Genomic DNA, 12,064 nt, shown 5'->3' with positions numbered 1-12,064 from the left:
TCTGGTGTGTGAGGCATGTGTGACCTTAGCTCTCTGACCAGGGATCGAACTGGCACCTCCTCCACTGAAGACAAAGTCCCAACCACTGGACCGCGAGGGAAGTTCCCCAAATCGGATTTCTAGTGGGTGGTAACCTCTGAGAGCAGCCAGAGATTTTGGAATGTCCACTTACGCCCTGCAAGTTCAATGCAACTACATGCTGACCTTAAACTTATCGTCCACAGAAAGCATTAGAGAGTGTTCCCTTCCTTCACAATTCCCCCCAAGGATACTGCAGTCCCAGTAAGCTAGGTCACAGGGCAGCGTCTAACCACTCTGACATCTTACACGTGTAGGGACTTCTCTGGTGATCCAGTGGTTAAGACTTTGCCTTCCAGTGCAAGGAGTATGAGCTCGATCCCTGGTTGCGGGACTAAGATTTCACGTACCTTGCACCCAAAGAATTAAAAAAAAAGAACCCACAGAAGAAATATTGTAACAAAATTAATAAAGACTTCTAAAATGGGTCACATTAAAAAAAATCTTAAAATCTAACTGGTGCAAAACGCTTACTTCTTCCTCATTCTCCCTCCCCAGTGTGGCTGCAGACAGGTTCAGCTCATCCTTGTGACTCACAGACCTGACTGATGGAGGCTCTGCGATCTTACGATGCGTCTGTCCCCAAATGAGGCTCAGTAGCAGCAGGACGACTAAAGAGGCAGGCAGAAGTGATGAGCTCAGCCCAGAAGGGGTGCCTGTCTATCCCCTCTCCCTTGTGTTCCATCACGAGAAGTCTGAACTAGTCACCTGGGCAAATCTACCTCCAAAGGCACGGACTTCTCCCTCCAAAAGTAGAGGAGAAGCCACATGCAGGAATATTTATACGCCTACCTTGATGCTGGGAAAGACAGAAGGCAAAAGGAAAAGAGGGCGACAGAGGATGAGATGGTTGGATGGCATCATCAACAGACATGAGTTTGAGCAGACTCAGAGAGATAGTGAAGGACAGGGAAGCCTGGTGGGCGGCAGTCCCTGGAATCCCAAAGACTCGGACATGACTGAGCAAGTGAACACCAACACTTGGGGGGAGTGAGAATTCAGCATGCCTGTACCACAATGGCAAAAATAAAACATGAGGACCCCTGATGCTGGGAGGGATTGCAGGCAGGAGGAGAAGGGGATGACAGAAGATGAGATGGCTGGATGGCATCACCGACTCGATGGACGTGAGTTTGAGTGAACTCCGGGAGATGGTGATGGACAGGGAGGCCTGGCGTGCTGTGACTCATGGGGTCACAAAGCGTCGGACACGACTGAGTGACTGAACTGAACTGAACTGACCCTGTAATCCCTTACTTCAGGGCAAGGGTTGGGATGATTTGAGAGACTATCTTTGAACACGTATATTACCATATAGCAAAATAGATGACCAGGGCAAGTTTGATGCGCAAAGTGGGGTACCCAAAGCTGGTGCTCTGGGACAACCTAGAGGGATGGCGTAGGGAGGGAGGTGGGAGGGGGGTTCAGGATGGAGGGAACACAGGTATCCCTGTGGCCGATGCATGTTGATGCGTGACAAAAAAAATCATCACAATATTGTAATTATTCTCCAATTAAATAAATTGTTTAAAACAATAGCAACAACAACAAAGGATCATTCACCTCTGAATTAATATAATTCACTTATACAAAGAGATGCTGAACTGTGCAAAATGGCCATGGCTCAATCTTGGCAATGACCTCCACCATCCTGCATTAGCAATATTTAGGGAAGGGTGGAAATGAATCATCTTCATTAATTAAATGTATCAGATCCTGCGTTTCAGGAAAGCTCTGGAGTGACAGCGACGACTTTATAAGGGAGACAGTGGGAGAAAGCCGAGAATAATGAATCCCACTTTCCATCTCCTTCTTGAGAAACTGCACTGACTCGTATTTAAGAACATCACATTTTGTGATCACTGCCAGGAAGGTGAGATGAGAGAGAGACAAAAATCTAGGAGTGTGTTGCCGTGTCAGTTTCTTTCAATTTCCCATCTCTATCTCCTTTTCTTAGTGGACACAGCGTGATTTGTTTCATGCAGAAAGTTACATCCCAACGGGGATGTTTTTTCCTGCCCAGTTGTGTTGAGATTGGGTACTGTGGTGACTGAACCAATATAACGCTTGCGGGATTAAAGGCATGGACAAGATCTCTTCAGGAGAAGATGGAACTCAGTTGGACACAGATTATAGGATCTGTTGTCAGAGGATAAACCGTGCTTTGACCATCTCGCTTAAACGTCATGTAATACTCTCAAAAGTACAGCATGGTGGTTGGTTCAGCAGCACATATACTAAAATTGGAACAATACAAAGCAGATTAGCATGGCCCCTGGGCAAGCATGGTATGGAAATTCCTGAAATGTTATATTTAAAAAAAAAAAAGTTACAGCATGAAACATTTTCCCCCAAAAGGTTTTCAAATTATAATAGCAACTGCATAATTTTTTTTTTTTACACCATCGGATCTCAGCATTGTTACTGAAAACAAATATATATCTCAAAAGAAGCAAAGTAGCGAAAGATGTCAGGCAAGGTTTGCTTTTACCATACTCGAAACATTAGCATTTTGAGATGCATGTGTTCACGTGCAAAACGCACTCACTCTGGATGGATCGTGACACGGTGAGCAGATCATGCAAATTAAGATCGCCCGGTTAATCCTGCTGGTATTTATAATCCTTTGGTGCAAAAGGTCAGCATCTTCTGCTGTGGTTTTTTGATGTTGAGGGTCCAAGGTGGGGTGCAGGGTTCATGTACTACAAGTTGACACTTTGTAGCGCAAATCCCTAAAGAGGTGTTAGTTTATAGGTTTATTAGAGAGATTTTTTCCATATATCAAGGGCTTCCCTTGTGGCTCAGCTGGTAAAGAATCTGCCTGCAATGGAGAGACCTGGGTTCAATCCCTGGGTTGGGAAGATCCCATGGAGAAGGGAAAGGCTACCCACTCGAGTATACTGGCCTGGAGAATGGAGTTGCAAAGATGTGGACACGACTGAGAGACTTTTACTTTTTCACTTCTCTTTCACAAACAGGTTTTTCAGTGTGTCAAAGGGCATATGCCTAGGGTTATGCAGTAGATGCTTATGGAGACATTAACCAAAAACAAAAATTAAAATATGCGGAAGGAGAGGAAAAGTTGTTTTACCTGCTTTAGTTGTTGCTACTAAGGAATGGTTGAAGGAAACATACCTTCCTGAGCTTGCAGACTAAAGGACATACTGGTATGTGGGTGGATTTCATGTTAATTTCTAATTTTTTTTTTAATATAGAGCATCATTTGACTCAAGATGGACCCTAGAGACTGTCATACAGAGTGAAGTCGGTCAGAAAGAAAAACAAGTATCGTATATTAATGCATATACATGGAAACTAGAAAAATTGTTCTGATGATCCTATGTGCTATGCAGAAACAGAGACAGGGAGGTGGGGAACACACACGTGGACACCAAGAGGGGGAAGAGCGGGTGGGAGGCATTGGGAGATGGCGGTTGACACATACACACTCTGGATAACTAATGAGGACCGGCTGTGTGGCACAGGACACTCTCGCTGAGCAGATACACACTCTGTGCTGACTTAAACGGGAAGGAAATGCAACACAAAAACAAAAACACGGGATGTATGGGTATGGACGGTGACTCACTCGGCTGCGCAGCAGAAAATAACACAACTACACTCCAAGAAAAATTAACAGTAAGAGAGAAATAACGAGGAGTCATTCTGTTCTGCAAACAGAAACGACACAGCTAGCTTGAAAGGATTGATGATACGCGCTCATCACCGAGGCGTGTTTTCCAACGTACTTTCGGTTCTGAATCTCTCAGTAACGACTGAGTTGACAGCACGGTTGTGTGACCGGACCAACGTCCCCGAATGACTCGGTCCAGTGAAAACTCCTAAAGTTACGTGCATTCCTGTATTATGGTTTCTGGGATCTCTGGTTTTGCAAAAGCTGAAACCATGTGTATGATCAGGCCAGGAGAGGAATGCTTACAAGTATTTTTCACTGCAGCTTTCTTGAAGCATTATTGTTTCAAAGACTGGGCATCTTTTGAAATGTATCTCAAATTCCCAGTCTCTTTTCAGTCAATATGGTGATGTCTTTCATTCACTTTTTTTTCTTAATTGCATGCATTCCTTAGTATCTATGTTCACTGATTGACATTCCCACACACAAAAAAATTCTTTTATGTGTATTTTGGAGTATATACAGTCAGTGACCAAGCCTACTGTAAAATACCTTTCATAAGATTAAAAATGATCTTTGTGATAGGCTATGCAGGTCAGGAAGCAACAGTTAGAACTGGACATGGAACAACAGACTGGTTCCAAATAGGAAAAGGAGTTCGGACGGCTGTATATTGTCACCCTGTTTATTTAACTTATATGCAGAGTACATCATGAGAAACGCTGGACTGGAAGAAACACAAGCTGGAATCAAGATTGCTGGGAGAAATATCAATCACCTCAGATATGCAGATGACACCACCCTTATGGCAGAAAGTGAAGAGGAACTAAAAAGCCTCTTGATGAAGGTGAAAGTGGAGAGTGAAAAAGTTGGCTTAAAGCTCAACATTCAGAAAAGGAAGATCATGGCATCTGGTCCCACCACTTCATGGGAAACAGATGGGGAAACAGTGGAAACAGTGTCAGACTTTATTTTTCTGGGCTCCAAAATCACTACAGATGGTGACTGCAGCCATGAAATTAAAAGACACTTACTCCTTGGAAGGAAAGTTATGACCAACCTAGATAGCATATTCAAAAGCAGAGACATTACTTTGTCAACAAAGGTCCGTCTAGTCAAGGCTATGGTTTTTCCTGTGGTCGTGTATGGATGTGAGAGTTGGACTGTGAAGAAAGCTGAGCGCCAAAGAATTGATGCTTTTGAACTGTGGTGTTGGAGAAGACTCTTGAGAGTCCCTTGGACTGCAAGGAGCTCCAACCAGTCCATTCTGAAGGAGATCAGCCCTGGGATTTCTTTGGAAGGAATGATGCTAAAGCTGAAACTCCAGTACTTTGATCACCTCATGCAAAGAGCTGACTCATTGGAAAAGACTCTGATGCTGGGAGGGATTGGGGGCAAGAGGAGAAGGGGACGACAGAGGATGAGATGGCTGGATGGCATCACTGACTCGATGGACGTGAATCTGAGTGAACTCCGGGAGTTGGTGATGGACAGGGAGGCCTGGCGTGCTGTGATTCATGGGGTCACAAAGAGTCGAACATGACTGAGTGACTGATCTGATCTGATCTGATCTAATGCAAACCTGAAGTGACTCATCAACTTTCTTTAGTTCTTATCAGTTTTACTGCCCTATTTCAGAAGCTTTCCATTTCGTCTCACAGCTTTTCAAGAGCTACGGCCAAAGGATAACTTCCTGCCTCTATTGGCAACGCACTCGCTTTCAAGAGGTAAACCCATTTCTTGAAATTACTTAGTATACTTGGTGGAATCGATAAAAGTCTGTGTTCCTAATGCTGTCTTCTTTCTTGATGGCAAAAGAATACAGAAGATATCTGTTAGTTCCATAATACGCATTCCCCAATATTAAAAAAGTGTATTAACTGTCTGACAACTATTAACAGTCAGCACTCAAGTGGCCCTAAAGGACGTCAACCCTGCATATTCATTGTAGGGACTGATGCTGAAGCTGAAGCTCCAGTACTTTGGCCACCCACTGGGAAGAGCCAACTCTTGATCTGAAGACTCAGAAAGCAAAGGAGACACAGACAGTACTTAACTGCGTGAGGACAGTTATTCAAGACTACAAGAATGGACTTGAAGTCAGCCTAGAGAGCATCTGGATGCCTCAGTGAAAGAACACACGAGACCAGACTGAATGACAGGCAAGTGGCCAGATTCCACCCGCGCCTCCTGCCCTGCCTCTTCCCATCAATTCCTGTTGTCGACATTCAGACAGAAGCTTCTCCCTTATTCAGAAAGAATTGAAAAAGTTTCTTTATCATGTGTTTGTCCAGCTCAACCCCGCTTCTTACATCATCCCCGTGGGAAGAAGAACACGCTTTCAACGCCTGCCTATCGTCACCACCTCCTCCCTACTTAACCCCTGGTCCTTTAGAGCCTCTCTCTAAAGCTCTGACAAAATGCATCTCAAAACTCACCGTAGGGACTTCCCTGGTGGTCCAGTGACCACGACTCCAAGCTCCCAATGCAGGAGGCCCAAGGGAGACCCCTCATACTACAACCAAGAGTTCGTATGACTTGATGGAAGATCCTGCCTGCCTCAACAAAGAGCCAGTGCAGACAGATACATAGCAAAATAAAAAAGTCACCCTGAACTCACTAATCCTCCAATCCAGTTGGCCCTCCCCAGCATTCCCCCTTGCTTCTGTTCACCTCTGCCTTCTGTACTCTTTTCTTTCCTCCTGTGGATTCAGACTCAGCATCTTTGGAGTCTTGGCCTGCTTTTTCCCCCTGAAGAGTTCTTTAAATTTCTTTTCATCTTCTACTTGCTCCATGGAAATCACATGTCCCCTGCTTCTCACTCAATATTTTACTCACCTGTGCACTTCATCACGGGGCTACAAGGGTATTGGCCGACCCGGGCTTTTATGCAGAGACTCTGAGAAAGAACGGCTTCTGGCTTCATTGTGGTGGTTGGCAGAATTCAGTTCCTTGTGGTTGTAGGACTGAGCTCTTGGTTTCCCTGCTGGCTGTACTGTGGAGTTGCTCTGAGTTTCTAGAGACTGATGTGCATCTTCACCACGTTGCCTGATCCATCACCACATGAGCAACAGCACCACACGTCCTTCTCACACTTCAGCTCCCCGTGGCATCTGTTTCCATCACATCTCCCCTTCTTGTCTGCTTCTAAGTGCTCCTGAGATTCCACTGGGCCCACCTTGATAAACCACGACAATCGCCCTACTTAAGGTCAGATGACAGATTCCCTGGTGACCCAGTGGTTAAGACGCCATGGTCCTGATGCAAGGGGGTCCCGGGTTCAATCCCTGGTCAGGGCAACTAGATCCTGTAAGCCGGAACAAGAGTTCACATGCCGCAACTAAAGATCCCGCAGGACACAAAGCTCTAGAACAGCCAAACTGAAATACAAGGGCCAGGTGATCAGTAACCTTAGTCGCATCCACAGAGCCCCTTTTGCTTTGTCATATAACATAACCGTGGGAGCGATACCAAGGCTGCAAGGTCATGAAGTGAAGTGCAACTCGCTCAGTCGTGTCGGACTCTTTGCAACCCCATAGACTATACCGTCCATGGAATTCTCCAGGCCAGAATACTGGAGTGGGTAGCCTTTCCCCTTCTCCAGAGGATCTTCCCGACTCAGGGATCAGACCCAGGTCTCCCAAATTGCGGGTGGATTCTTTACCAGCTGAGCCACAGAGGAAGCCCAAGAATACTGGAGTGGGTAGCCTATCCCTTCTCCAGGGGGTCTTCCCGACCCAGGGAACGAACCTGGGTCTCCTTCATTACAGGGAGATTCTTTACTGTCTGAGCCACTAGGGAAGCCCAAGTAGCTGTCTACCTTATTGGAATAGCAAGCAGGCATAAATCACGTCAAACGATCTGTCTCTCTGCGGTCTCATTTGCCTTTGTTTCCATAATTCACATCATTCTTTATCGGTGTTCATACTCATTTTCCCAGACGAATGAGTGTCTGGATAAAATAAATATTTGCTATTGCTATTTGTTATTAAATGTCCAAGGTGCAATTGAGTTTGATTTCTTCTTCATTTTGGGGAGGCAAGGGAAAGATGGAATTTTAATCTCAGTCATGTATCTTCCAGTGAGTTATATCTGTAGGGGGACATGAATCTTAGACTTAAGTAGTTTATGGTGATGAATAGTGTATCACCCAACAGTTGCCATTCTCTCTGTATTCCACTTTCCTTGTGCATTTAAAAAATGGGATTTAATTACAAGTGTCTGGAATTATGATACAGATTGTTTTCTACCAATGTCCTCCAGTGATTAATATTTAACTTTTATATGAATGCTTTTTCTGGTCTCAGCAATGAGCATTATTTCAATTCTTAGACTCCATGAATGATATATCTTCTTTTAACTGTTAATTAAATGCCATTTTTCAATGGAAAAAAATGTGTACTATAATCCCACTGCTAAAAATGCATAATCATGTTATCATTTGCAAATATAGAGGCAAGTGTAAAAGGGCAAAAAATGGATGAATAAATAAATGTATTAATTTATTTATTAGTCATTGTATTCATTTATCTAGATTTCATTTTTATTCTATGCCTCCCAAGCAGCCATGTTCCATGTGGTTGGATACTATTATAATTTAATCAACAGGATACATTTTACTGGGTACTAGGAAGATTAAAAAATTAATAGTTAAGATATGGAGCCCACTATAAGATCTTAAGGCCTTACAGTATAAATGGAAAACAGACTTATGAAAAGTCATAAAGCAGAATAAGTTCCAAAGAATAGGAACTCTGTTAGCACACAGGAGAGGAATCGCAGTAACCAAGAATGGCCCAGTAATGAATGGCTCTGAGACTTAAAATGTAGCTGGAATCTGAGGGGTAGGAGGGACTGGGAGACTGGAATCGACATATATACACATGGCTGTTGTTGTTTAGTCGCTAGGTCTTGTCTGACTCTTTCTGATCCCATGGATTGTAGCCCACCAGGCTCCTCTGCCCAAGGGATTTCCCAGGCGAGAATACTTGCCATCCCCTTCTCCAGGGGCTCTTCCCAGCCCAGGGATCGAACCTGGGTCTCCTGTATTCCATGCAGATTCTTTACCATCTGATTTAGCGGTAACGCTACCCACAGATCAAACACACATCTCCTCCACGGGCAGGTGGATTCTTTACTAGCTGAGCCTCCAGGGACACCCCGTGTATACACCATTATGTATAAAATAGATGACTAATGAGAACCTCCTGGATAGCACCAGGAAGTCTACTCAAGGCTTTGGGGTGATCTAAGCAAGAAGGAAATCCAAAACAGAGGGGATATGTATACACGTACGGCTGGTTCATTTTGTTGTACAGTAGATAGAATCAACATTGTAAAGCAACTAAACTTCTGTGTGTGTGTATGCATATAACTGGAATTTCAATAAATGAAGAAGAGCAGAGGGGACTAGAGAAGAAACCTGGAAAGGCGTGACTTTGCAGAGGAAGCTTGCAATATCTGAAATTCTAAGTATGCGACTGGCGGCCAAAAATCGAAGTTGAATTCTAGACAACCAAAATCATGGGATGTGGGTAAGGGAAAGACCTGCCTTGAATCCATTTATGTGACAACAGCCATTTAATTTTATCGTTAAACAAAAAATGCTTATAAATCAATGGCAAATAAACAGTGCATAGTATAGAATCCACTGACATAAAACCGGTACATTTAATTATAAAGTTTCGTGAAAATATAGCCATTAACTCCCATGGATTTCGGCCCCTTTCCTGCATTATTGACTATCTTGGATTTCTGAAAAAAAAAAAAACATGGAAAATTCATAATCTGAATTTTTAATAATAGCAGAAGTTGGGTAGTGAGCAAAGAATATGAGCTCCCTGTTTTTAAAATCTTTCTCTTTTTAGATTTATGTTAATGTAGACCATTTTAAAAATGGAGAAGGAAATGGCAACCCACTCCAGTGTTTTTGCCTGCAGAATCCCAGGGACAAGGGAGCCTGGTGGGCTGCCGTCTACAGGGTCACACAGAGTCGGACATGACTGAAGCGACTTAGCAGCAGCAGCAGCAGACCATTTTAAAAGTTTGTATTCAATTTGTTACCATACTGCTTCTATTTTATGTTTTGATGTTTTGGCCTCAAAGCATGTGGGACGTGAGGTCCCACATGAGACCAGGGATTAAACCCACACCCCATGCAGTGGAAGGCAAAGTCTTAGCCACAGGACTGCCAGGGAAGTCCCATAACTTCATTTTTAAGCATTGCTGGAAGAGGCAGATTTTCTCTTAGATCCCTGAGCAATTCCCTTACAACTCACACCACCCTTTAAGTGAGCCACACCCTCTGTGTCTTGCACTTTGCACCTCCACACAAACCGATGCCATGGGACCATTTTCAAATCCCACAGTGGCTAGGATGCTGTGTGATTTAGAGTGTAGTGGGGAAGGATTGGAGTGTGGTAACCTGAAGGGTTGAACCATCTTGACAGGGACAGAATGAAGGGACAAAATAGGTAATTCAATAGTTAATCCCACTAATGGCCTATAAGCTTAAAAAAGCAAAAAAACGGGAGGCCCTGTGACTTATAAACAAAGCTGAGCGCCGAAGAATTGATGCCTTTGAACTGTGGTGTTGGAGAAGACTCTTGAGAGTCCCTTGGACTGCAAGGAGATCCAACCAGTCCATCCTAAAGGAAATCAGTCCTGAATTTTCAGTGGAAGGACAGATGTTGAAGCTGAAACTCCAATACTCTGGCCACTTGATGCAAAGAACTGACTCACTGGAAAAGACCACAATGCTGGGAAAGATTGAAGGCGGGAGGAGAAGGGACGACAGATGAGATGGTTGGATGGCATCACCGGCTCAGTGGACATGAGTTTGAGCACGCTCCGGGAGATGGTGATGGACAGGGAGGCCCGGCATGCTGCAGTCCATGGGGTCTCAAAGAGTGGAACACGACTGAGTGACTGAACTGAACTGTGAGTTAATGATAACTCAACAAAACAGGTTTGCTTCACCACAAAACCAAGCGGGCTTGCTTAGGAACAAAAGCCCATGACAGAGCACGGGACCTGCCCCCAAACAATAAAACCGTGGTGGCATGAGATCCACATCTTGTCCAGGGCACTCAGTAAGTTAATGGTCCCTAGGACATGCTCTCTGAACACCTAAAAAGCAAAAATTTGTGGACCTAGCTTGACCATCGGAGAAGGCAATGGCATCCCACTCCGGTCCTCCTGCCTGGAGAATCCCATGGACGGAGGAGCCTAGAAGGCTGCGGTCAATGGGGTCGCTGAGGGTCGGACACGACAGAGCGACTTTACTTTCACTTTTCACTTTCATGCATTGGAGAAGGAAATGGCAACCCACTCCAGTGTTCTTGCCTGGAGAATCCCAGGGATGGGGAGCCTGGTGGGCTGCTGTCTATGGGGTCACACAGAGTCAGACACGACTGAAGTGACTTAGTAGCAGCAGCAGCAGCTTGACCATGCAGGGACAAGAAAACTCCCCTGCTCAAGCTGGAGGAGGAGCTGATGAGGGAGGCATGACATCTACTCAAGAATGAGGGAAAAGGTGGTCTTCTCCCCCTCCCCGCTTTTCTTTGATTATAAAACTTGTAGCCAGGTGAGTTCTCAGGGTGCAGCATTTCTTGCCTGCCTGCTTGTAAGCCACAGAAGCATCCTTTTCTAATAAACCACATCTCATCTACCGTTTTGCCGTCACTGAATTCTTTTCTCTGCTGACATAAAGGACCCTGGTGCCGGAGGTCCTCGGAGTCCCCATGAAATGATAGCAACTGATTTCACTCTTCCTCTCTTTCCATTGGGCTCAGAGGGGATTAATTTCACGGCCTCTTGAGACGTTTTTATAGCAAGAGTCGCCGATGCTTCTGGTCTTTTAGCCTCTTCCTAGGGCCTCTCTTGCTATCCGCCCAGCAATGGCTGGGTGACCCATCTTGCACGTTTATGCCATTTTCCAGCACAGGGTCGCCCTACTGAAGCCGTCCTCCAACAGCTTCTTGCACAGGCAAGTACTGGACGGAAAGGAGGTGAGAGAGAGACTGTGACAGAAAATGACAGCTCTGGCCCCAGAGAAGAGGCGGCACCCAAGGTGTCCAGGTAGAAACAGACCAAACGCAACGGAAGGAAGACGCTCTGTAGAGCAAACAAGTATTTCCAACCTCATTCTATATTCACTGTATCCATACCGTCGTCACTCCCAAGTGATGGAATGTGTTAGGAAGCATTGAACAGGGAATAAAAATAGCATTCTGTCCACGGCATCTCAAAACTCTGGTTTTCAAGGCCATTTTCCCCCCATCGAAACACAGGGCTTGTGCGATCTCAGTTCCCCGACGAGGAACTGAACCTGGGCTATGGCAGAGAAAGCAC

At 44.9% G+C, this 12,064-nt stretch overlaps 1 non-coding gene across 1 annotated transcript; it reads left to right on the top strand.

The window, feature by feature from the left end:
• Nucleotides 1-2,291: 2,291 nt before the first annotated feature.
• LOC138986530 (U6 spliceosomal RNA) lies at nt 2,292-2,398 on the top strand. Its single transcript, XR_011463345.1, has one exon. It is a non-coding gene; the product is annotated as a U6 spliceosomal RNA (small nuclear RNA).
• Nucleotides 2,399-12,064: the final 9,666 nt, after the last annotated feature.

Source organism: Bos mutus, chromosome X, assembly GCF_027580195.1.
Source record: "Bos mutus isolate GX-2022 chromosome X, NWIPB_WYAK_1.1, whole genome shotgun sequence".
In the NCBI taxonomy this organism is placed as follows: domain Eukaryota; kingdom Metazoa; phylum Chordata; class Mammalia; order Artiodactyla; family Bovidae; genus Bos; species Bos mutus.
Note: the sequence above shows the minus strand (reverse complement) of the source record. Positions and strands in the feature narration are given on the sequence as shown.